Here is a 23,990-nt window from a genome sequence, read left to right as displayed (position 1 = left end):
TGATGTTTACGTCTGTGCCATATGTTAACGCACTTTATTGATTGGCGACTCCATGGAGTGCTGTGTGCACGGCGACCATATGTGTAAAATTAAAAGGTCAGCGTTGGCCGTAATATTGATGTGTTTATGTTGCGATCGGTTCTCAGTTTTGGTTATTGATAACTTGATACCAATGTCTTAGTTTAATTTGTACAGCACTGAAGATGATCACTAAGTGATCAAAATTCGATTGTGCTAGTAATAAAACATCAATATTACGGCCAACGCTGACCTTCCTTCTTAAGTTAACGCAATTTTCTTCATTTAACGGAGTGCTCATCATAAAAACCAAAATTTGTAAATTCTGAAAACTTTGTACAAGTGAGAATATTTTGTTGCATATTACGTAGCAATTTCGTATATGAACTACCGAAACTGCAAAGGGGTCCATTACATAACCTTTAGTGTGAAAGTGTGTTGCTAAAGTTTGTATATTTTCTTCCCGAGTTTTGCATTTTTGTTACGTCAAGGGGAAAAAATAGCCTTGCGCATAGGACACCAGTAGTATTTGTTCGAAGATACGCATCCTATTGAGCTGCTCGGTCCCAGAAGTGCTGACGAGCGTAGCAAACCGCAACAGAGTGGTACAGATGGTGGCGGACAGGCTGCGTAAAGCGAGGTGGGCATTTAGTGCCGGACTAGTCACGTCTCCGGTGTTTAACGTGCATTATGTCGTTGCTGTGAAACGTTGCGCGTATGTTGCAGCGTGGGAAGCATTACAAAAGCAACCTGCCAGGCCACTTGGGGCCTGCATAGCTTTCCTGTAACTGAGTTTACGAGGCAGTTCATTGCAGTGCCATGAAACGGAGCGATCAATGGCGTGTTTACGGGTGTTCGGCCGAGACGTTGGCATAAAAATTAAAAACGCTCGTAAGCGCACAATGACGCAGACACGACCCTGAGAGATCATGGAGTGATGTAACAAGAGTCGACCTGATCTGAATGTGAACTTCCAACACGCCGTGGTACATACAAATCTCGAGGACCTACGTAATCCGTAGCGCGTGGAGAACTTAGTTGTTTACCTTGAGTTTTGCAAAGAGGTGTCAAGTCATTAGGTCGGCGATGCGTGTGCACACGGGACATTTTCTTTGTAGTTTACCGCACGTAACATGCGCTGTTAGTACAAAATCGTACATGACGACCTTCTGGTTAGTTTGTCAAGTCACGAATAAAGCATTTCAGTCAGCTGACACGCCTCAGTGGAGCCGTGGCGCAGTTTAATCGATGGAGGATCTACTTAGGATTTACGTCTGTCAGTGAGAGCTACTTGCTGCCCCGGTGGAGCCTGCTACACTGGCTACTGGTCTCGTACAGGTTTGCTACCGCAGCTGCCAGTTGTCGCTTGTAGATGACCCTTGCGGCTGCCAGCGTAGCAATTGCGATTTGTTATCGTTGTTTGCATCGTCCCTGTGCGTGGCGTGTTCACTAAAGCGCGCAAAAAGTGAAAAGACCGTTACCATCTCCCTTGCCCAAATCGAGCAACGAAATAAACCAAACACTACCGTGCTACAACGCTAACCAAATGTTGCACGCTAAGAGGAAGCGTGCAAACCCATCTGAAATGGGAAGTCGCCAGCTACTGCAGCCATATTGCGTGCCTAGACAAATGCCAGTCGACAACATTGCTGCCTCTAACGCCCAGCTGTGGCTCTGCTACAGTTTGATCAGGGTAAAGCGGACGTGAGTGGTTCGCAACCATTCTTAGACCATTACCTGTGAGTGCAATGAGACATTAGCCAGTACCCCCCCCCCTCCCCCCCCTCCACGTGCCGTCTGTTGCCTCGCACTCCCTCCCACAGATTATCACAGACTTTCGCACCTAGCTAAACTGTACAATGAGAATTTCCCTGTAACAATTATTTTTTAATTGTGGAAGATGACTAATATTTAGTTTCTCTCTGTGTGTCGGAGGGGGGGAGGTGGGAAGCTATTAGAATGAATGACCGAACAATTGGTGGTGCATCGCAATTGTTACCTGCAATTCCTGCTCAGGTAGGAAAGCCGACTATCCACAGAAAAGATGGATGCTTGTTCCAAAACCTTTTCCTGCATTACTCCTCTCCGTTGCGCTACTTGCTGGACCCGCACACTGCAACACGATTTAAAAGCGGGAAGTTCAGATGGATGCATTGTAGTTGTGGTATTCAGTCCAGAGACTGGTTTGCTGCAGCTCTCCATCCTGCTCTATCCTGTGCAACCTTCATCTCCCAGTACCTACTGCACCCTTCTTCATTCTGAACCTGCTTAGTGTGTTCATCGCTCAGTCTCTCTGTACGAGGCGCCCGCTGTAGCCGCCCGGTTCTAGGCGCTTCCGTCCGGAACCGCGCGGCCTCTACGGTCGCAGGTTCGAATCCTGCCTCGGACATGGATGTGTGTGATGTCCTCAGGTTAGTTAGGTTTCAGTAGTTCTAAGTCTAGAGGACTGATGACCTCAGATGTTAAGTCCCACAGCGCTGAGGCATTTCAACCATTTGCGTCTACGATGTTTACCCTGCAGGTGTCCCTCAGAACATGTGCTGCCAACGGATCCCTTCTCTTAGTCAAGTTGACACAAATTTCTCTTCTCCCAAATTCTTTTCAGTACCTACTCATAAGTTACACGATCTACCCATCTAATCTTGAGGGTTCTTCTGTAGCACCGTTTCGAAAGCTTCTAACCTCTTGTTGTCTAAACTATTTTTCGTACGTGTTTCACATCCATACATGGCTACTGTTCGTAAATTATTTCATTGCTGCAGTCCTTGCTTCTGAACGAGCAGAAATTATGTATGAAGATAGTAACTGTTTTCCAAAGAACAGATACCGTTGATGACAGTCCATCTTCTCTACCATAAATAATTGAAACCCTCAGCTGCCGACAGGTGTTGTTGATATACCTCGATGGGGAGAGCTGAAGATGTGTGCCCCAACCGGGCATCAACTTAAATTATCATTTAGCAGAAATTAGATGACTTCTGATGTTAATGCTTTAAGCACTGTAGTAATGCATTAGTAATAATAGTAACATCAGAATACTAGCCCTTATGGAGTTACTGCTGTGTTGTGCTGTGCTGTTGTAAGTAGGCTGTGGTTTTTTTATTGGTAAAGCCACGTAGCGCTCTGTATGAAGATCACTGGCTGTGCTGTGTGCAGTCTGTGGCTGGTTTGCATTGCTGTCCGCCATTGTAGTGTTAGGCAGTTGGCTCTTAGTAGCGCGTAGCGTTGCGCAGTTGGAGGTGAGCCGCCAGCAGTGGTGGATGAGGGGGAGAGATGGAGTTTTGAAATTTTCAAGACTGGATGTCATGAACTGGTATATACATTATGACTTTTGAACACTATTGAACTAAATACATTGTTTGTTCTCTATCTAAATCTTTCATTTGCTAACTATGCCTATCTTTAGTCAGTGCCTTCAGTAGTTCGAATCTTTTATTTAGCTGGCAGTAGTGGCGCTCGCTGTATTGCAGTAGTTCGAGTAACGAAGATTTTTGTGAGGTAAGTGATTTGTGAAACGTATAGGTTAATGTTAGTCAGAGCCATTCTTTTGTAGGGATTTTTGAGTCAGATTGCGTTGCGCTAAAAATATTGAGTCACTTTAAGCACAGTCTTGTATAATTGTTCTAAGGGGACGCTTCACTGTCGATTCGTTTCTGCTGCGAAACTAGCAAACAAGCAGTTTCTCGACTACTGCAGGTACTATATACAACTTGAAGAGATTTCCTTGGGATGTTTAGAATTCGTGACGTACGTATCATCAGCGATGTACCGGAGAAAGTAAAACGTGAACTATGTGGAGAACCTGTAACGTCCACTCCGATTGATGCTGCTAACTGAGAGATAAATAATTATAATCAACATTAAACGTTTCGACTGTTTCCAAGACTGGTTTTTACCCCTGAGAAGATTTAATTTTATGCCTCACTTGCGGAGATGCTGTTACACTTGAGTTGCCCGGCACCCCGCCTCAGTTAAGTTTCACCGTAGTGGAGCTGTGCAGGTGTCGGGCGCTGCTGTCTCCTGCTGGACGCGCGTCGCGCCGTTTTGACTGCGCTAATAGCCGCCGACTGCGGAGGTGTCGCCGCTGCGACCGCAGCCACTTTGTCGGCGTTCCTGCCGAGAAAGGAAGGCGCGCCGACGGCCGTGACGTAGCGGCCCGGTGCGAGAAAGTATTGGAATTGGCGAGGCGGCGCCGTGGTGGGGGAGCGGCAGTGACGTGGCAGCAGCGGCGGTGGTGGTGGTGGGGGGAGGGCCGGTCGAAGGGCAGCGCGGAGCAGACGGCAGCGAGAGGCGGGCGGCGGCGCTGCTGCTGCTGCACGGGGGCGGCGCCGATGGCCGGCGGCTGGCTGCAGCTGGCGGCGAGGCGCGGCGGCGCGGCGCCTCTCACGCCGTGCGTACCGCAGGGGCTCGCCGTTTGTCGAACTTCGTTCGTACGATCTCCATTTATACAGATGGCTCTAGCACCAATGACGCTGTCGGGTGTTTAAAGTACCGGCTCCGTGGCCGTTGTTCGGTCTTCACAGCTGAGCCATTTGCCCTCTGTTCTTGACATCAGTCGCCACCGACATTGTGCTTACGTCATCTGCTGTGATTCCCTGAGCGCCATCCAGAGCCTCGGTGATCCTTATCCCGTTCACCCTTTCGTGCACCGGATCCAACGCTCTCTTCGGCAGTTGGCGGACGAAGGTTCTCCGGTTATGTGGGTTCCTGGCCACGTCTGTATCCGTGGGAACGAAGCTGCAGATGCCGCGGCCGAGGCTGCGGTCCTCCAGCCTCGGACAGCTGCTTGTCTGCCTTCATCTGATTTTAGCAGGGTCATTTGTCAGCGCATTTTATCGCTGTGGCATGCCGATTGGTCTACACTTACTGAAAACAAGCTTCGGGCCTCGAAACCTCTCCCCAACGGCTTGGACGACCTCTTCACGCGGGAGGAGGTCGTTTTGGCCCGTTTTCGGATTGGACACTGCCGGTTCAGCCACCGCCATCTGCTGACAGCTGCGCCGGTGCCGTTCTGCCCGTGTGGGCAAGTGCTGACGGTATGCCACATTTTAACGTCCTGTCCGAATTTTAGTACACCGCGCGTTGATTTTGGCCTGCCATGTACTCTGGATGCAATTTTAACGGATGACCCAGGAGCAGCTGCTCGCGTTCTTCGTTTTATCCACTTCACAAACCTAAAGACATTTGATGCTGCTTTCTTTCAATCCCTTGCCTGTTAATGTGCCTTTTAGTGATGCCCTTTTTAGTTGCTGTTTTAACATTGTGCCTCGCAGAGTAGTCATAATTTAGTCTGGGCGCTAATGACCCCTGTAGCTGTGCGCCCTAAAACCACAAAAGAAACCGCTCGCGCACTCGGCTGCAGCGACGTCTCAATACAGCGGCATACGGCCGCGGGAGTGTTTGTTAGCCTGCACTCCGTTGCCACGCTTTTAGGCATTTGCAGCCAGTGTCTGTCGGCGCTCTTACTCGCTCTCCCGTCTTAAATCTCGTTTGTGGTCACAATGATCTGTAGTAAACCTAGAGGTCTAGGTTGAGTTCCAGGGCGACAAAACTAGCGAACGTGGTGGAAAATGTTGTGGTCACTCATCGACGTCGATCTTTAACTGGGTACCTGGCCACGTTGGCATACAGGGTAACGACACGGCTGATGGAGCTGCCAAGGAATCGTGCTGCTGTCCAATGTCCCATCCCGTTGCACGACATTGCGTCATTTTCTGACTGATGCATCGTGCGTCAGTGGGAGACTGAATGGTTGCGGGTATCGGACAACAAACTGCAGTCACTCAGACCGACCAGAAGAGCTTGTCGGAGTTCGTGTTAGCCTCGCCACTGGAAGGAGGTTTTGCTTACCAGACTGCGCATCGGGCAGAGCTTTTTCACACATGGCTTCCTCCTCCGGGATCCCCCTTTCTGTGAAGTTCGTGGTTTGCCGCTTTCAGTTCAGTACATTGTGGCTACGTGTGTCCTGTATATACTGCTGATAGGGCAGCCCTTGGTCTCGCTGGAGATCTGCCCACCGTCCTCGCAGATGCCGATGCCTGTGTTCAAATGTAGGCGGTGTTGTCTTCAGCTGAAACTTCAAGGCTGAGGCCGTGGTCGATGTATAAAACTTCCGACGTTTCGTCTCCAGCTGCGGTAGACGAAACGTCAGGTAGAAGACCACGGCCTCGCAGCCCGGAAGTTTCAACTGAAGACTGTGTTTAAATTTTGTGAACTCTCGGTCCTCCACCGTGAACTGGTGGGGAAGGGCGGCATACTAGTACGTCATGAACTGCTCTGCATGTGGGGACAGCCTTCGTCCCCACGCATGAAAGTTCATGTTGATTTTTCGTCAGGGCGCTCATGACTGACATCCAGCGCCCCCCTCAACCCAACCCATCATCTGATCGACTTCATGACTGTTGAGAAAAACGTCGTTCGTAATACCTAAAAGAAGCAACGATTAGTAATTTTTTATAGACTTGGACTGCTGGTGTCGTTTGATTAGCTCGCGGTAGGTTGCAACTGTTACGCCCAACGCATTATCTGGCCTGTTACACGGGAAGGTCACTTAATTCTGTACTCACGCATCGTCCTCCTCCTAATTACGAAGGTGCTCGCACAGTGGGTAGTAATTTGGGTTGCCGAACTAAAAAAGTAGCTAGACACGGCGTCCCAGGAAGGAGCGCCAGTAGTCGGGGATATGACGGCAACGACCATTCGAGACACGTCTAGTGAAAATGGGCTCTAGAATGCGTACCTTGAGACCTGTGAACACATTACTGAAGATGAAAAACTGCTCACAGCTCTTCAGGTATGCATTTTAGAGTCCATTTTCACTGGACTTTGCTTCGAATAGTCCCTCCTGAACACTGACGATTCCTCCCGCGAAGGTCTGGTATTTCTCATCGCCTTTTCGTTGTAAACTTGAATTTACAAGAAAATCTCTGAATTTTCTTTTCATTTTGCAAAAGCAGGCATAATATCTGATGGGATGAGTGCAGTCACTGGTTCTTCCAGTGTTATTTATAATCAGTCTTGATTGCAAAAACGTTTATTCACATGAACACTTCCTCTAGACCCATCTTCTGCAATATCGGCTACAGCATTATAAATAACATTAGATTTTCTGTTCACATTGCACCATAGTTCTCAGATTAATTGCCACCTTACGCATTTTCCTTCAGTTTCCGACCATTGTCTTCCCAGGCGTGTTGAGACAGACGTTGCTGCCTGCTTGACGCTGACAGCACTGCGCTACAGAACTGAATGGCGCGTTCAAAGTCCCTCTGACAAACTAGCGCCAGGGTCAGAAAAGTCGCCTCGGCGACGAACGGAGGACGCTTCACTGCAGACCCTCTGAAACAAAGCGAAATGCATTTCGTGGAAATGTTTGCAAAAACCTCTAACTGAGAAAGGCATACATTAGAGGTGGTCAGGTAAAAGTTGCACACGGGAATCTCCAGCGTGGCTTGAAAGCCCCTACGCTCGTCACACACAATTCTGGTAATGATCAGGTAAGTCATTGCCAGAGATAAATTGCCGCTACCTAGAGAGATTTAATCGTTTCTTTAATCATTCGAATGTCAAAAAGAGTTGTCATTCCTGAAGTCTGTTTAGACTTATGAAATATCTGTATTAGAATCTAGACAGGAAAAAAATTTGTGGCTGGGTGGCCACCTGCTACCCCTATACTCAGTTCACACGCCTACCTGGCGGGACTGACCTGCACTGAGCCATCTTTTCCGTGGCTCTACACACAGCAAAAGAATCGAGCGAAACGTCTCGAACACTGCTTCATTTCCCGTAACTAAGACAGAACTCGGTAGTAGTTTGTTACTGACACGTTGGTTGTAAACTGTAGAGACCCCTAACGATATGGTAAACAATCAGTTCGTAGACTGCGGGAGTGCTGTGCTAAAGCTTGCTAATTGAAGCACTGACAGAGCAATCTAGACTGGCCGTAGGAATTGCCTCTAGGTTGTTATGTAGGGCAGTTTCCACGCATTAATAGTAATGGTTCGTGCTTCCTGTAACAAGAACTTTACAGTAGTTTAGATTTTCGCTCGATTTTTAGAGGGCATCTGGGTTAGTGATAAGTGTTTGAAAAACTTGTAAGGCTGTAGCAGGGTAGGCTGTGCCGAGAAAGAATTAAGAACAAAATTTACAATGCGCAGAGTTCATTAGGAATAAAGGTAGCCCATCAGGCCGTTGCCCGCGCAAATGTAGGCGATCCGTCAGATAAAAGTAGTCAGTTGTTGTCATAGAATAGGCGATAGCGAATGAGTGCATAGCCTCTGGCTCAGGTTCGATGGTTGATCCCGTTCCATGTCTAGTTTTCATATCTCGTTTGGTTTCAGGAAACCAAAGGGAGAACACGTCTCTGGTGAACCGCTTGAATTTGCGAGCCCAACGGCCTACTCCAAAACGGCGCAATGTATCAGATTGTTTTCAACAATTAGCCCTCAGCAGAGCACAGCCTGTAACACCCGGAAAAATTTTTCAGCGTTTCTGACCATAGTGTTAGGCAACACGCCGAATGGCTTTAAAAAATCTGTGGTCTGTTGTATTTATAACTCGTTCTAATGACACTGCTTACATAAATTTGAGAACTGAAAGCCCGTGAAAGAAGAGAAGGCAGCCTTTGAAACGAATCGAAAATGAAAAGATTTTTGCACTGTTTAGCAGAGCCAGGTTTTCGGACTGGTACATATCAGACAGGAGTGTCAATGACATTTTCAAATTTTTATCGTGCTACGGTTCCGACCTGAAGCGCCTAGAACCGCTCGGTCACAACGGCCGTCTGTCAGAACCCCACTACGTTAGCGCTCTCGGCCATTCAGACGATTACTGAGCTCATCGTTTACCACAGATATGTCGTGAGAACACGTAGTCTTAGCTGGCGGACGGAGTAAACTTTTAATTTGAAGTCTCTTTAAAAGCATTCCTATTTTGAAGATGCTTCCCGCAAAAGATAGGTATGTCAATGACTTGCTTGCTTTGTGGGATACCACAATCGTGCGAAGTAGCGAGGATATGGTTTCACTAAATGGTATCACACACTTTAGACAGCTCATAAGTTGTCAGTAAGGTGCTAGCAACGGGAAAAAGCCATTTACCTCGCATCGTTGTGGGAGAAACGGAACGGACGACTGCAGATGTTAAATGGCCTTGGCTGTATTTATAGGCTTAAAATTGAAGATGGAAAAATAAGTAATTTTTTGGTATCGTAAAAATGAAAATCCGATAAATGACTGGAACCTCAGCGCTGCTTCTCATAGACACGGTCCCCTCCACTAAACCCACCCGCCGTCGTCCAAAACCAGCAGACTAGAGCGGGGTCAGCGATCGTGGGCAGCGTTAACCCTAGCTTCCTGTAGTGTGGTTGGCTGAACCGTGGTGCTCAGTCGTGAACCGCTGCCACGAGAGACCAGTAAATGCCCTTCACGATTGTTTAAAGTATCGAACTCCCATGGTTCAGACGTCAAATCTTTCTCACTACGAGCTGCGTAACGTACCTCGGCGCCACTACGTTATCTTCGGCAGTGGCATGATGACGTCACGAATCGACCGTTGCGTGGATACATATAAACAGTTCGCCTTCCTCAACTGTAAAAGCTTTTTCTGAGTCATTAAAACATATGATGCTCCAGCGCAGACAGACGAAACGTTAGGCAAAGAGCTCCTGGACCACCGCAATTTGCCTATTAAGCAAATATTATTAGTAATCTCAATGTAATTTCGATCAGACTACAGCCACAGAGCACGGTGCGGTGCAGTTGAGTGTTAAATTCGCTGAATGAATGTTCATTCTGCAGTGGAATCTGCGCTGACTGAAAACTGACAGTCAAAAACTGCATCTAGCGGCCCTCGAACCTGGGACCCAACTGCTGAGCCGTCTGAGGCTCCAGACGGACATGTTTGTGACCCCAGATCTCCTCCTCCCTCTTGACTACCAATATTTAAGCCAGTGGGTAAGATGTGAAAAAGCTGTTTCGTCCAAGACGATCAACGTGTGATACCACCTTGTGGCCGCGAAACTGTTTCCTGAGGGAAGGTGAACACGATGCGATCCACCCTAGAATATTATTAGTGCGTGGTACCCGCTTTAGGTGGAACTATAGTGCGAGCAGTGACAGTCTGTCGTGAACATAAAAATCTTAGACCGTCTGAGTGGAGAGGAGAGAGGAGCGGTTAGGGGTACATTCCAGGTCTCCAGGAGGGCTGCCTGACTACGTATACACATCAACATTACTACTGTGCAATTCACACTTAAGGGTTCATTGAACCATTTTAATATGAACATTCCAATCTCGAATGGCGCGTGGGGAAAAGTAACACTTAAATATTTCCGTTAGAGCTCTGATTTCTCTTATTTTATTATGATCATTTCTCACTACGTAGGTGGGTGTCAAAATATTTACCCATTCGGAAGAGAAAGTTGGAGATTGAAATTTCGTAAATATATCTCGCCGCAAAGAAAACCGCCTTCGTGTCAGACTGCCACCCCAACTCGCGTATCACATCAGTGACTCACCCATATTGCCCGATAATACGAAACGAGCTGCCCTTCTTTGCACTTTTTCGATGTCCCGCGTCAATCCTACCTGGTAAGGATCCCTTATCGCGCAACAATATTCCAGCAGACGACGGACTAATGTAATGTTGTCTGTCGCATTAGAGGATTTGTCGCATCTTCTAAGTGTTCTGCCAACAAAGCGCAGTCTTCGTTTCGCCTTCCCCACAATATTATCTATGTGGTCTTCCCAATTCAATTTGCTCGTAATTGTAATTCCTAGGTATTTAGTCGAATTGACAGCCCTTAGGTTTGTGCCATTTATCGTATACCCAAAATTTATCGGATTTCTTTTAGTACCCGTATGTATGATCTCGCACTTTTCCTTTAGTACCAATTGCCACTTTTCACTCAATACAGAAATTCTCTCTAGATTATTTTGTAATTGGAATTGCTAGTCTGATTTTACTAGACGGTAAATTACAGCGTCATCGGCAATCAGTCCAAGGGGGCTGTTCAGATTATCGCCTAGATCATTTATATACATCAGGAACAGCAGAGGGCCTATGACACTACCTTGCGGAACGCCAGATATCACTTTTTCTCGATGATTTACCGTCTCACTACGAACTGTGACCTCTCGGAGAGGAAATCACGAATCCAGTCACACAAATGAGAAGATATTCCATATGCACGCAACTTTATTAACAGTTCGCGCTGAGTGCTCCTGCGAAGGCAGGACTGACTTAAATGCTCACAGGAATCGCCGATACCTGCAAGTGTTACCAGGATCGTACTACAATCCCGTCGTGGCTCAAGATTACTGTCTTCACGCATTTCGGAATAAAACAATGAGCAACCAAAATAAAACAGTGACACGCTCAACCCAATGCAAAACTGAGTGTCCAGAGCATTGCCGCGGTTGCGGGTGCCGAAGCGAAGTAATTCAGGTCCGACATCGGCCAGTATCTCACGCGCCTACAGTCCAAAACCTGTCATCCTCCCCGCCACCCCTCTCCCACCACTTAAAACTGCCACGTTGGTGTGTCCACGTAAGAGGCTACAGAACGTGGACGGCACGAATTCGTGGGAGACAAAGGAAGTTTCGAGAGACTTGAACACCCAAATCCCTACTAACTCCAGAAAGCCTACGTACAAAATTTGCGGAACACGTGCTACGCGACGCATCAAGAACGTCGTTCATGTAGGGACCGCTAACACGAGCTCACACTAACTGTACCGCGCCCGGAGGCCAATAGAAGAGTGACACCAAAGGAAACCGTAATAAGTTGCACAATGGCATGGTCACTGAAGCATGTGCCGCAGTGGTTAAGGCTACACCTGCGGAGTAGCGTTTCGGCATTACTTTGCTTTATTAGAGGTAGCTGTAGCCCCATTTTGAAACAGGACAAATAATAACTAACGCTAATCCCGATCTCCGCTAAGACGACACAGACAATGAAACTAATAGGCTGCAAAGCAAACCGTGGAGATAGTGATAATGTCGATCTGTGCTGCGGAAAATAAAACGGCACTCAGATAATACTGAAAGCAATCGAAAAGTTGTGTACTGTTTTTGTCATGCAAACCAATATCTAGAGTCATAGCTCATGAACAAGTGGAGCCAACATGAAACTAATTTATATCTAATTTACCATTATAATGTATAGTTTCTTCGCCTAAAGGAAAGACGTTAGTCGCAGAATTCACGAAATGTCGTTCATGAACGAAGCGAAAGTGGATAGCTAGTTGGGAAAAATATTGTTCCTCAGGGCTCGGTTGGCAGCACTGCATGCAAACTATATAATAAAAAGTATGTGGATAACCTTACGTCATTTGGAAATGACCACTAGATGCCGCGAGAGGCGGGTTCTGAAAGGGGAACCAAAGCAGAAATTATCAGAAGTAGTAAAAGCTGAACAGATAGGTCGGGAGTGTCCAGTGGCTTCAACGTGGGCAGCCATTTAATGTCAGCTGCTAAAGCTGTCTAACTCGACGGATGGAGATGTCACTATTGCGAAGTGTCTACGTGAAGGAACGCGCGTACTTACACCAAGGTGGTTAGACCTCACCTATTGACAAGTAGGGGTCGTCGCCCATTGAGGATGGCTGCAAAAAAATCACATGAAATCACATGAAATCAGAGGAAGAGATCAGTCGTGAGATCCAAAGCGCTGCCAGTACTGCAGCTAGCACAATGGCCGTGTGTAGGGAACTGAAAAGAACGGTCACATGATCAAGAAGCTCCTCATAAACCGCATTTCTGCAGTCAGTGCCAAGTGGCCCTTGAGCTGGTGGAAAGGGTGACACCACCGGACAGTGAAGTGATTTGGAGTGATTAATCACTATGTACCGTGTATCAATCCGACTGGTTTGGCTCTGGCGAATGCCTGGCGAAGTTTACCTGCCATTACGTGCAGTGCCAATTTTGAAGTCTGGTGGTGGTGGTGGTGCAATATGAGCTAGTTTTCGTTGTGTGTAGTCTTCTATGTTTTCTAAAAAGTCAAGAACAGAAGGATGTGAACACATTCTACTGTTTCAGGAGCAGTTCAGACGATTTTATCAGCCTGATAATGCACCCTGCCATGAAACAGTATCTGTAAGGTAGTAGTTTGTTTAAAATAACATCCTTCAAAGGGACTGGCCTGTCTAGAGTCCCAATAGAACAAGTTTTGGATCAGACAAAACTTGGACTTACATCCATACCTCCGCATCTAGCAGCGCTACCTTCTCTGGTTTCGTCTCTTGAGAAAAGATTGGTTGCCCTTCCGCCAGATATCAACACTTCATTGAAAGCAACTGCAGCAGAGTTAAAGTCGAAGGATGGACAGAGCCCATATTGATGCCTATGAAAGTGGTCTAATACTTTGTGTCAGCAAGTGTGTCACTATCTGATACGAGCTTCGCTCCTCTCTTCTGACGTCAGAGGGAAGTTACCTGTTCTGGCGCAAAGTCGTTCGTATAGACAATTCCATGGCCTTAATTACTAAGGGGTGCACTCAGCCTCGTGATACCAATGAAGAGCTACTCGACCGAATAGTAGCGGCTCCGTTCAAGAATACCATCATAACGACTGGGGAGCAGTGTGTTGACCGCACGGCCGACCTATCCGCATTCTGATCTGAGGATGACACGGCGGTCGGATGGTCCCGATGGGCCACTTCTGGCCTGAAGACGGAGTGCTTTTTTTAAGTTACTAACTAAACCCTTGTCCAAACAAAAAAGTTTCTTTCAGCAGTAGTTACCGTAACCAGATTAATTTGGCGATTACTTGTCTCGACGTAATATTGTACGACTTAGAGAACCCGGAATCGTTTCCAGAATGATTTTTCACTTTGCAGCGGAGTGTTCGCTGATATGAAACTTCCGGCACAGTTTTAATCTGCCAGGAACTTGGAGCGCGAGAAATGCGATTGCACAATTTTCGTCTGAAGATTGTGTATTTCGTGCCTCTGGCGTCGTCGTGACACGCCAGCCTAAATCGCTGGTGGACCGGAGTATTGCGGGGGTGTTTAAAGGGCGGCGCGGGCTCAGTGACCTAGGGCAGCGGCTGCGCCCCGCCTTCGATCGGCCCTGCCGCCAGGGAGGCGGCTTTTCCGCAGCGCAGGGGCGCGCGCCACGTGCTCTCTCCGCGTGCCGCACCTCAGAACACTCCCATCGACTGCACCGCACCGTGCCCTCCTACAGATCTCTACTCTGATAGAAATCACATTGAGATTACTGGTGATATTTGCTTTATAGGCAAATCGCCGTGGTCCAAGGGCTTATTCTCTACCTAACCTTTCGTCTCCCAGTGCTGGCAGTGTCATAGACTTGAACGACTCAGAAAAGTCTCAAGTTGAGGAAGGCGAACTGTTTATATGTATCCACGCAACGGTGGATTCGTGACGTCATCAGGCCACTGCTTAAGATAACATAGAGGTGCCGAGGTAAGTTACATAGCTCGTAGTGAGGAAGATTTGCCACTATTTGTTTCATTTAGCACAACTTGTCTAATTTTCAGTCCTTTGTCTGTTCAGATTTGAAAAATGTACGTTCTGAATACGATTGTAGTTACGTGACTGACAGTAGTCTGAAACAACTGTTACGAAGGGAATGGCATGCGAACGTGTATTTTACATCGTCGGTTATGCGCTTTGCCCTGTGCTGAAATTTTCTGACTGCGAGAATGTAAATTTAGGCGAGAGAATGTAAACAGCCAATAACTTTAACAAAACCAAAACTGCATGAATTTACGTAGCGCGAGAACTGACTCCAATGCAACACTATATACTTGAAATTGGTCCTCGTAATAAAACGAAACTTGATCAATTTGAAATTGTCCCTGCGCTCACTGAATACTATCCATGAAATAATAAAGCGTCTTACCTTCATCTGCGCAATGGTAATGTTCTTAGCACTGGTCTCTGTTAGTATTTTAAATTGTATAGTTAACAAAAAGCTGTTGTGCAGGGCTGTTGCTTAGCATACATTGTAATTGAATCGAATATGACTGACAATAACTTGTCCAGAAAAATTGTCAAATGACATGGATCTGGGAACTGCTATTGACTCAGGTAACAATATGGCACTAATTTTAAAACTCGTATTTACTCTTTGAAAATTAATAATGCTAAGAGTTAACACTCAAAAGCGTTTCTGAAGAAGAAAAATTGGTTAACATAGAGTATAGATTGGTCAGGAAGTATTTGTATCGAGTGTCGCAATGTATGGAAGTGAAACGTGGACGATAGTTTCCATAATGAGATGCTTTCGAAATGTGGTGCTACAGAAAAAGTTGAAATTAGATGGGTAGATCACATAACTGAGGTATTGAATAAATTGGAGAGAAGAGAAATTTGTGACACACCTTGACTAGGAGGGATCGGTTGGTAGGACGTGTTCTGAGGCACCAAGGATCACCAATTTAGTATTGGAGGGCAGCGAGGAGGGTGAAAATCGCAGAGGGAGAATAAGAGATGAATACACTAAGCAGATTCAGAAAGATGTAGGTTGCAGTAGGTACTGGGAGATGAAGCTTGTACGGGATAGAGTAGCATGGAGAGCTGCATCAAACCAGTCTGTGGACTAAAGACAACAAGAACAAAAAAATGATTATACATTAACAATTTGCTTTACAAAATCATTGGACGTGAGTGCTATACATTGTCATCACTTTCGAATGCGTGCATTGCGCTAGTAACAACTTTCTTTACGTTAATTATTTCCAATTTTTGTTGATTGCTTTTACAGTTAGCAAACATCATAGCATCTTGCAAATAAAAAAAATCATTACTGCCCGTAGCGACTAAGTGTATATTCAGCACACATCAGATACACCTTTCCATCCAAAGTTAATTTAACACTAACTTAATGCCGCTGTTGAGCAGCGACGCTACACAATACACATTTGACCATCTCTAAGTACACTTCTTACATAACTCGAATTAATGTATCCTTTGTTTATAACGTTCAGGTTGATTCTGCGCTTTTATATTTCTATGGCCTGTCTGTACACTCTAGCACAGTAATGATTAGATCTTGCTAAAACCACAGTCAGACGAATTTGGTGGTTTTCTGGTCCCAGAGCATGGTCTGTAACTGCTGGTTCTCTGCTGTGGCAAGCGGCGGATCTACGTCTTTTGCAGTAGCAGTTAGATATTTGTAACACTCTTGCTGGTTTAAACACTGTATCAATACCGTGTCTGAGAACTCAGCTGATGCGTTTTTCAGCAGTCTTTACGAATGGAGGGCAAACTTTCCTTGTAGTTTGCTGTTTCTCATTAGCTCTGGACATTTTAGGGCTTAGTGCTTCATCTATCTCCTTGTCAGAGGAGCCGTTTCTTCTGAAGGCATTTCTTAAATGGCGGAGCTCGTTCCCACGTTACTGGTGTTCTGATTTTTTTTTTTTTTTTCACTGGTCAACCAACTTCTCCTTCCTCCTTCCTACTTGCGATGGAGACTGAAGCTCCTGTGCAGGTATCTGTGGGTTTTACTTTATGTAGACCTCACGCCCGACAAGTTTCGTAGGGTCTTTTAAGTACTTAAACTCCTAACACGAAATGTGACGTTTATCCGCACTGAATTTAAGATTAAATATTTCAAAAAATTAGAAATTCTTCGTGCTTTCTGTCCATGAGGCCATATAAGTGAAGTATCATCCACATATCGAAACCGACAAGAGGTAATCTTAAGTTTCATTCTCTTCTGTCCGTGTTTGCTTACAAATTTCTTTTTGGAGAGGGTCCGCCTTGAGAAACAGTTTGTCATTTTATTTCCAGATATGTTTCGCTGAAGTTTCAACATTGTAATTGTTTTTAAGCAGCAACAGTGAAAGTTACTCAGCGCAGGCTTTCACGGTAAAGATAACGGGGAAACCAGAAAAAGTGACAAACTGTGAAACAAAACTGCAATAACATAAAAATCCAGGAAATCCACAGTATGTGATAGAAAGGTAATAAAAACCCATTGATGATGCCATAACTAACTAAACATGTCTGGGTGGTAAAAATTGTTTTACTCAAGGCGGACCCGCTCCAAAAACAAATCTACCAACGAGACGGTTTCTCCTGAGCTCTCTGAAGGGTTGCTTCTTAGAATTTTGTCATAAATAGTACCTCTTCAACAATATAACCGCTTTCCAAGTCGTTAAAGTCTCTGATGGAAGACGAAACGTTAGCAGAGAATGCTACCTTGGACCACATCCTTATGCCCATAAAACAAATGTCAGCAATAACACAAACTAGTATCGCCTGTCAACGAAATTCGACCAGTTGCGTCGATGTTATAAAAATATAAATGCTCGTAACATGGTGACTGCCCATAGGTCGGTCACTGGACCTGGAACTATGATTAAAAATGCCATGCATCGTAGCGATACACTCAATGCAAAAAGTCTGAAATTTTAGCCTCAGAACTATGGCAAATACTGTATTGTAGCTAGGAACATGATTGAAACATTTCTTTCATTTCTTTGTTTTGAAGGGAGTCCTTGATACAGTACGTTGGAAATAAATTTTGTGTTAATAGCGGCAAATTAACTTTACCTTTACAACATTATGTGAACTCCGTAGTATCAAGCAAGATGCAAAAGTTTTGCATTACAAAATCTCCACTTTAAATTCATCAGACCACATTAACAGCTCTCAAAACTAATTGGAATTAAGTTCAGTGCTTATCTAACTGTATATTCCAAAAAACAATAAAAATACCAGTGTTAACATTAATCTTGTTACTTTGTCTATGCAGAAAATAAGGTTCTAAAGCTTTCTTTCAGACCTACCCATTAGCACTCTCCTTAGAGGCATGGCCTAAAATATAGTTTCCTTATTACAAGGGAAGTCTTAGATACTCAAAATTAAGAGGCACGAAATTAGGAACTTACTTCCAAGTTTGTGGTAACGGTGGAAAAACAGTTCACTTTACTCTTAGAGAAAAGTAAGCGAAGAAAGCGACGCCAATAATCAACGTTATGTACAGTTTTTGTTGCCTCCGAAGGCTTAGTTACTACGTTTAATTTTCCTTTGCTGACGTCAATGACAGCAGGTTGCAGAATTGTAGGTGCGTAGTATGTGCATGTGGCTGTAACTTAACCGTCTACGACAGTTAAACTGAACGTCTCTAGAACGTGGTTTCACGAAACTTGGATACTTCAGTGTCATTCCGAACACATTTCGTAATCGGTATGAGGGTAGAAGTTAGCAGTGTGAGACACATAAGGAAACATTTCTCTCTTCTGTATGTCTACTTCCTTTGACCTGACTCAACTGCTACATACTATCTTCTTTTTGTCTACGTCTATGGAAAAGTACATTCCCAATTTTTTGATTGGTCTACTTTTATCAGTAATATAAAACGTCGGTACTTAATTTTTCGATGTTCACGTATTATTAAGATGCCAGCCTTGAAAGCGAGCATTTTACGTAGATTCACACTTTTCCAGGAACACTTGGAGGTGAAAGCAATGTTGCCACTCGCACACAAACTCGTGATCTTGCATCTCATTCAGCACAATCAAACTCGGAATTTGCCAAATGTACGAAGGCGGACATGTCATCAGTGACTTGTTGAATGTACTATGTTTTCATTTGTTTGAGTCTACAAATTTTAAAGAGTGTATGCGTAAAGCCGGACGTGGTGGCAGAGCGGTTCTAGGCGTTTGTCTGGAACCGCGCGACTGCTACGGTCGCAGGTTCGAATCCTGCCTCGGGCATGGATGTGTGTGATATCCTTAGGTTAGTTAGGTTTAAGTAGTTCTAAATTCTAGGGGACTGATAACCTCAAATTTTAAGCCCCATGGTGCTCAGAGCCATTTGAACCATTTGGTATGCGTAAAGTTTGCAAAAATATATGGTCTGACGACGTTGCCACACTTCTGCATGCAGGAAACATTTTTTAGTTAAATTTAGCTGAATACGTTATGCGAACCAAGTCTTGAGAATCCAACAGTTTTCTTCTACTTCAAACAAGAACTTTCGAAGTCCTATAACACGATCTAATTGAAGTTAAATGGAGGAATGATGCCGCATTCGCAGCCAAAACTGTACCATTCGTGAATTTGGTTTGGTTGAAACAAAGATCTGTTTATAATTAATCTTAAGTTTTCTGATCACTCATCAAAATAATATCCCTGGTACAAGAGGTGAAGAAACGTGTCGGTTTGGAAGATAGCGATAAAAAATAAACAGGAGTGTTGCAATAGCTATAACGTAATGAGGGATTTATTTTATGCGATTAAGACTGAGTTCCTGAGGTGAAATTCCTTTGGTTTATCAACAACAGCCTTTTCACTGTCAAAACTTGCAGTAAAATTTTGCTGTGCAGGTAGTTAAACGGCAAACATTGAGCTGAATCGGCCTGCGCATATTTTCATAATTGATATACTCTGAATTTACTTTCGTAGCTCACACATACGAAAGTACACTATCGCTGTCATTACGTAATGCTGCCTCATTTCGAACAAAGATTTTTTAAAATAATTCGTTTTTTAAATAACTGCCGGCCGGAGTGGCCAATCGGTTCTAGGAGCTTGTCTGGTATCGCGCGACCACTACGGTCGCAGGTTCGATTCCGGCCTCGGGCATGGATGTCTGTGTTGGCCTTAGCTTAGTTAGGTTTAAGTAGTTTTAAGTTCAACTGGACTGATAAACTCAGATGTTAAATACCATAGTGCTCAGAACCATTTGAACCATTTTTTAAAAATATAACGTGTTTCTCTCATTGTTTCCACGATGGGCGGTGTGTGGTCGAGGTTTTCTTAGTCTTCGGGAATTTTCTGTTTCGTTTCTTAGTGTTGAGACAGCAGAAAAGGAAATTTTTAAAATTCTGGTCCATATCAGTTATATTGTTGAAATAGCACTGACGAGGTAACAGCCTAATCACTGACTGTACACGTGCAGCTGGGCTGATACTTGATCAAGGCGCGCAGATAAACGTGAACTTTCCACTTAATCTACGGAGCAGACTACGCGGATTCTAACCGCAGCCGCGAACATACCCGAGGAAAATTAACTCGCAAAAGAAAAAAAGCCGCGCTAATAAATATGCACAAACTCGAAATAATTCCAATCGACGTTAGGCTTCCCAAATACGGGTTAGATGAGTTTGCGACCGTTTTCGGGATGTGCTATGCTTCAGAGGGGCAAAAAACGATATTTTTGGACTTACTCAGTTTTCGCTTATAACTCGAAAGCGATACATCCTATACTAAATACGAAAACATGACAATAAGAGCATAAAATTTTGCGTAGAATTGGCTACTTTAAAGTTAAAATCGTTTCAGCCGTTTAGCAATACCCATCGTCAAAGATCGGCAGTTTGAAGGAAAAAGTGAGTTACGCTCATATTTCATCGCCTTCAACTCAAAAACGGCTACTCCCCATGAAAGGTCTCGTGCACGAAAAGTGTACAGCATCGAATTCTGCGAAAAAGTAGTCAATAAATCTTAAAATTCACACACTCCTTTGCAATAATACGAGAGTGTTTGTAACGCTAAATTCCTGCTAAGACTTTCTCGTGAATTCAAATCATTTAACTACGAACCAACCACATCAATCCAAATACTCACATTCTGTCAGTGTAGTTATGAATCATTATATGAGAGAGAATAATTACAAACCGAGCAGTCATATTTAGAGCTAATATAAGATTAACAGAATAATAACAAAACAACCCACCTGCAGAACATGGTTCCTCAAAATTACCGTTAGGTAACTCTGATTTACTCCGCGGAACCGTACGAAACTTTTGCACTTGTACGGTTTCAAATCATCACAGTATTCGGTGCAGGTGTAGTCGCTGTGATAAGGGTAGTTGTGGGAATGAAGAGAAGTCTTCAAAAGTGTACCAAACGACGTGAAATAATCATGAATTAATGATACATCCTTGTAGGTACATATCCGTGCACGTGCTTTCGACCAAAATCCTTCGCAGAACATAATACCTCGGTATAAAAGATATTTCACGTAAGAATGTAACCTTCATGTACTCCTGTTTTTCATCTTCTTTGAGGTAAAAAGTGTCGATTTTAGTACCCTTCACAAGGCTACAAAATGTCAGTGAGTAAAAACTGGTCTTGCTAAATAAAATACTTCTACCCAAGACAAGTGTCTTACGTCACTATTTTCCTCAAATACTAAGTTTTAGCACAACATCGGTAGACAGTGTCAGGAGCCGGTTAAACATATTACTGCCCCCCTACAAGCCGTGAAAAGTGTCATTAATCGTGACCAGGCTCTGCCAGTCATGATATGAATTCACCATAGGTTAGGCGTACTTTCAATGACGACGGAATAACGCACGAGACATGAAAATCGGGTCTCGTTTGTCAGTGTTGAAATCACAGTCAACACATACTCCGTCCTCGACGGGGGACTTGTCTTACACCGGGTTATGCGGTGGCACAGTGATGAAGTGTTTTCCTCCATCCTCGAAAAGGGCGTGAACTACGTTAAAAACTCTTTAGGATCAATTGCAGCAGAGACTGATACACCCTGAGAGGGAGCTGAGAAAAAAACATAAAATCTGTAAGCGTCGGAAGAGCCCGCATTGCATCAGCTTGTTTTGATGAGACGGTCACCAATTCTGCCAAAAGAAGTTTCTTACTAAACTGACTTAATAAGAAACGTCTTAACAATGTTGACAGAAAAATTACACGGTGGAGGGTTCCACGTCACAGGCCATAGAGGACAAGTATCTCTTGATTGTTGGCACAGCCGTAGTAAAGTAGAGTGTTCGCCCTGCTGACTGACACACAAGTGCCGCGACACGACGTGGCATGGATTCGAATAGTGTCTGGAGTAGTGCTGAAGGGAAGTGACGCCATGAATCCTGCAGGGCTGCCAATAAATGCGTATGCGTACAAGGGAGTGATCTGTTCTGGACAGCGCGTTGTAAGGCATCCCAGATGGGCTCAGTGTTCATGTCTGTGGAGTTCTGTGGCGAGCAGAAGTGTTTAAACTCAGAAGGGTGTTACTGGAGCCACTCTGTAGCAATTCAGGACGTGTGGGAGGTCATTGTCCCGCTGGAATTGCCCAAGTCCGTCGGAATACACAATGGACATTAATGGATGCAGGTGATCAGACAGGATGCTTAAGTGTCACCTCTCACAGTCGTGTCTAGACGATCAGGGGTCCCATATCACTCAAACTGCACACGCTCCACACCATTAGAGCCCTCCACCAGCTTGAACAGCCTACTGCTGACATGAATAGGTCTGTGGTTTAATGAGGTTGTCTCCATAGCCACACACCTCCATCCGCTCTGCACAATTTGAAACGAGACTCTTCCGACGAGGCATCATGTTTCAGTCAACAACAGTCCAGTGTCTGTGTTGACAGGCTCAGATGCAGCATATAGCTTCTTGATGTGCAGTCATAAAGGGTACACGAGTGGGCCTTCGGCTCCGAAAGCTCATATCGTTGTTTCTTTGGATGGTTCGCACGCTGACACATCTGATCGACGAGTACTGAAATCTGTCGCATTGAACGATTCTCTTCAGCCGCCGTTGGTTCCGTTCGTGCTTGACCTTTTTCCGGCCGTAGTGATGTCGGAGATTTGTTTTACCGGATTCCCGACATTCACGGTACATAAGTGAAATTGTGGTACGGGAATATCACTTCATCGCTAACTGAAATGCTGTGTCCCATAGCTTGTTGGCCGACAACACCACCACCTTAAAACTCATTCAAATCCTTATAACTTGCCATGGTAGCAACAGTAACCGATCTAATAACTGCGCCACACACTTGTATTACAACCGGCCGCGGTGGCCAAGCGGTTCTAGGCGCTTCAGTCCGGAATCGCGCGACTCTACGGTCGCTGGTTCGAATCCTGCCTCAGGCATGGACGTGTGATGTACTAAGGTTAGTTAGGTTTAAGTAGTTCTAAATTCTAGGGGACTGATGACGTCAGGTGTTAAGTGCCATAGTGCTCAGCCGTTTGAACTTGTCTTACATAGGCGTTGCCGACCGCAGCGCCGTATTACATTTCTCTGTATTTGAATAAGCATGTCTGCACCAGTTTCTTCGTCGCTTCAGTGCAGCTGATAAGTGAGCCTGAAGAACCCACCACCAATAGCGTATTTATGAAACCTGAACCAGGGGTGGAGTTAATTGTGGGTTTGTACAAGGGTGACAGCTCGAAACCTTTGAATACAATTCGTCTGCAATTGCTCCGGAGAGCATCGAAAAATAACTCCAGTTTGGCATGATTTGTCCCGCAAGAAAGCCCGCGCTCGCCAGCTCTACCTCTACCTCTGGGTCTACTGGCAGCTTCAGATCTGGAGGAACAATCAACTGGATTCACCGAGATGGGGACTTGTAGCACTCGTACACATTACTATACTTCCTGGTTAACGTCGCTGACACGATGAACTTCCCATCTAGGGGCAAATGACCGCCGTCTAGTGCCTTAAGGGGGGGGGGGGGGGGGGGGGGGGTAGGACGTCAAACGGGCTGACTTGGAGCAGGAGAGGCACCACACAACATTCTCATTTCCGCTGTCTATACTTCTACAAATTCATGAAACTTTGTCAACACGACCAGGAAGGATTCAGGATTCAAACTCATAGCAATGTAAGTTCAAAAGTATAACAAAATATATTTTTTTAGTGTGAAATTTCATCATTTTTCACTTATTATTGGCTGTTGCTATAGGTACTCTTCTCTTTACAAGAAAGAGATTCTTCGATGAAGTTTGCACAGCAAACAAACCATACTTACAGGTGCATAAAACTCTAGAATTTATTTAATTAATGAAAAATGAGTGAGCTGTTGCATTTTAAACTTCATCTTTAGAAAGAACTCAAATTTTATGGTTATCTCAATTTTAGCACATTTTTTAATAGATTTGGAAACTTATAGTTACTTACAGCTCTAAGTATGGTTTCTACGCTGTGCAAAATTCATCGAAGAATCTCCCTTACGAAGAAACGTGTACCTATAGCAACGAATGCAGCCAATAGTAAGTGAAAAAAGATCACATTTCACATATAAAAATA

The 23,990-nt window shown here is 44.9% G+C and overlaps 1 protein-coding gene and 1 long non-coding RNA gene across 12 annotated transcripts in view; one reads left to right on the top strand and one right to left on the bottom strand.

The window, feature by feature from the left end:
• LOC126267365 (la-related protein Larp4B-like) overlaps positions 1 to 23,990 on the top strand; it is a 759,608-nt gene that overhangs the window by 484,702 nt on the left and 250,916 nt on the right. The gene's annotated exons all lie outside the window — the stretch shown is intronic.
• The window catches only part of LOC126267366 (uncharacterized), a 191,526-nt gene continuing 174,626 nt past the window's right edge, over positions 7,091 to 23,990 (bottom strand). Inside the window, exon 3 of the long non-coding RNA XR_007548997.1 lies at positions 7,091 to 7,356. This is a non-coding gene — a long non-coding RNA (uncharacterized LOC126267366). The remainder of the gene's footprint in view (positions 7,357 to 23,990) is intronic.

The sequence above is a fragment of the Schistocerca gregaria genome, chromosome 4 (genome assembly GCF_023897955.1).
Source record: "Schistocerca gregaria isolate iqSchGreg1 chromosome 4, iqSchGreg1.2, whole genome shotgun sequence".
Classification (NCBI taxonomy): domain Eukaryota; kingdom Metazoa; phylum Arthropoda; class Insecta; order Orthoptera; family Acrididae; genus Schistocerca; species Schistocerca gregaria.
This window is presented reverse-complemented; position numbering and strand designations above follow the sequence as displayed.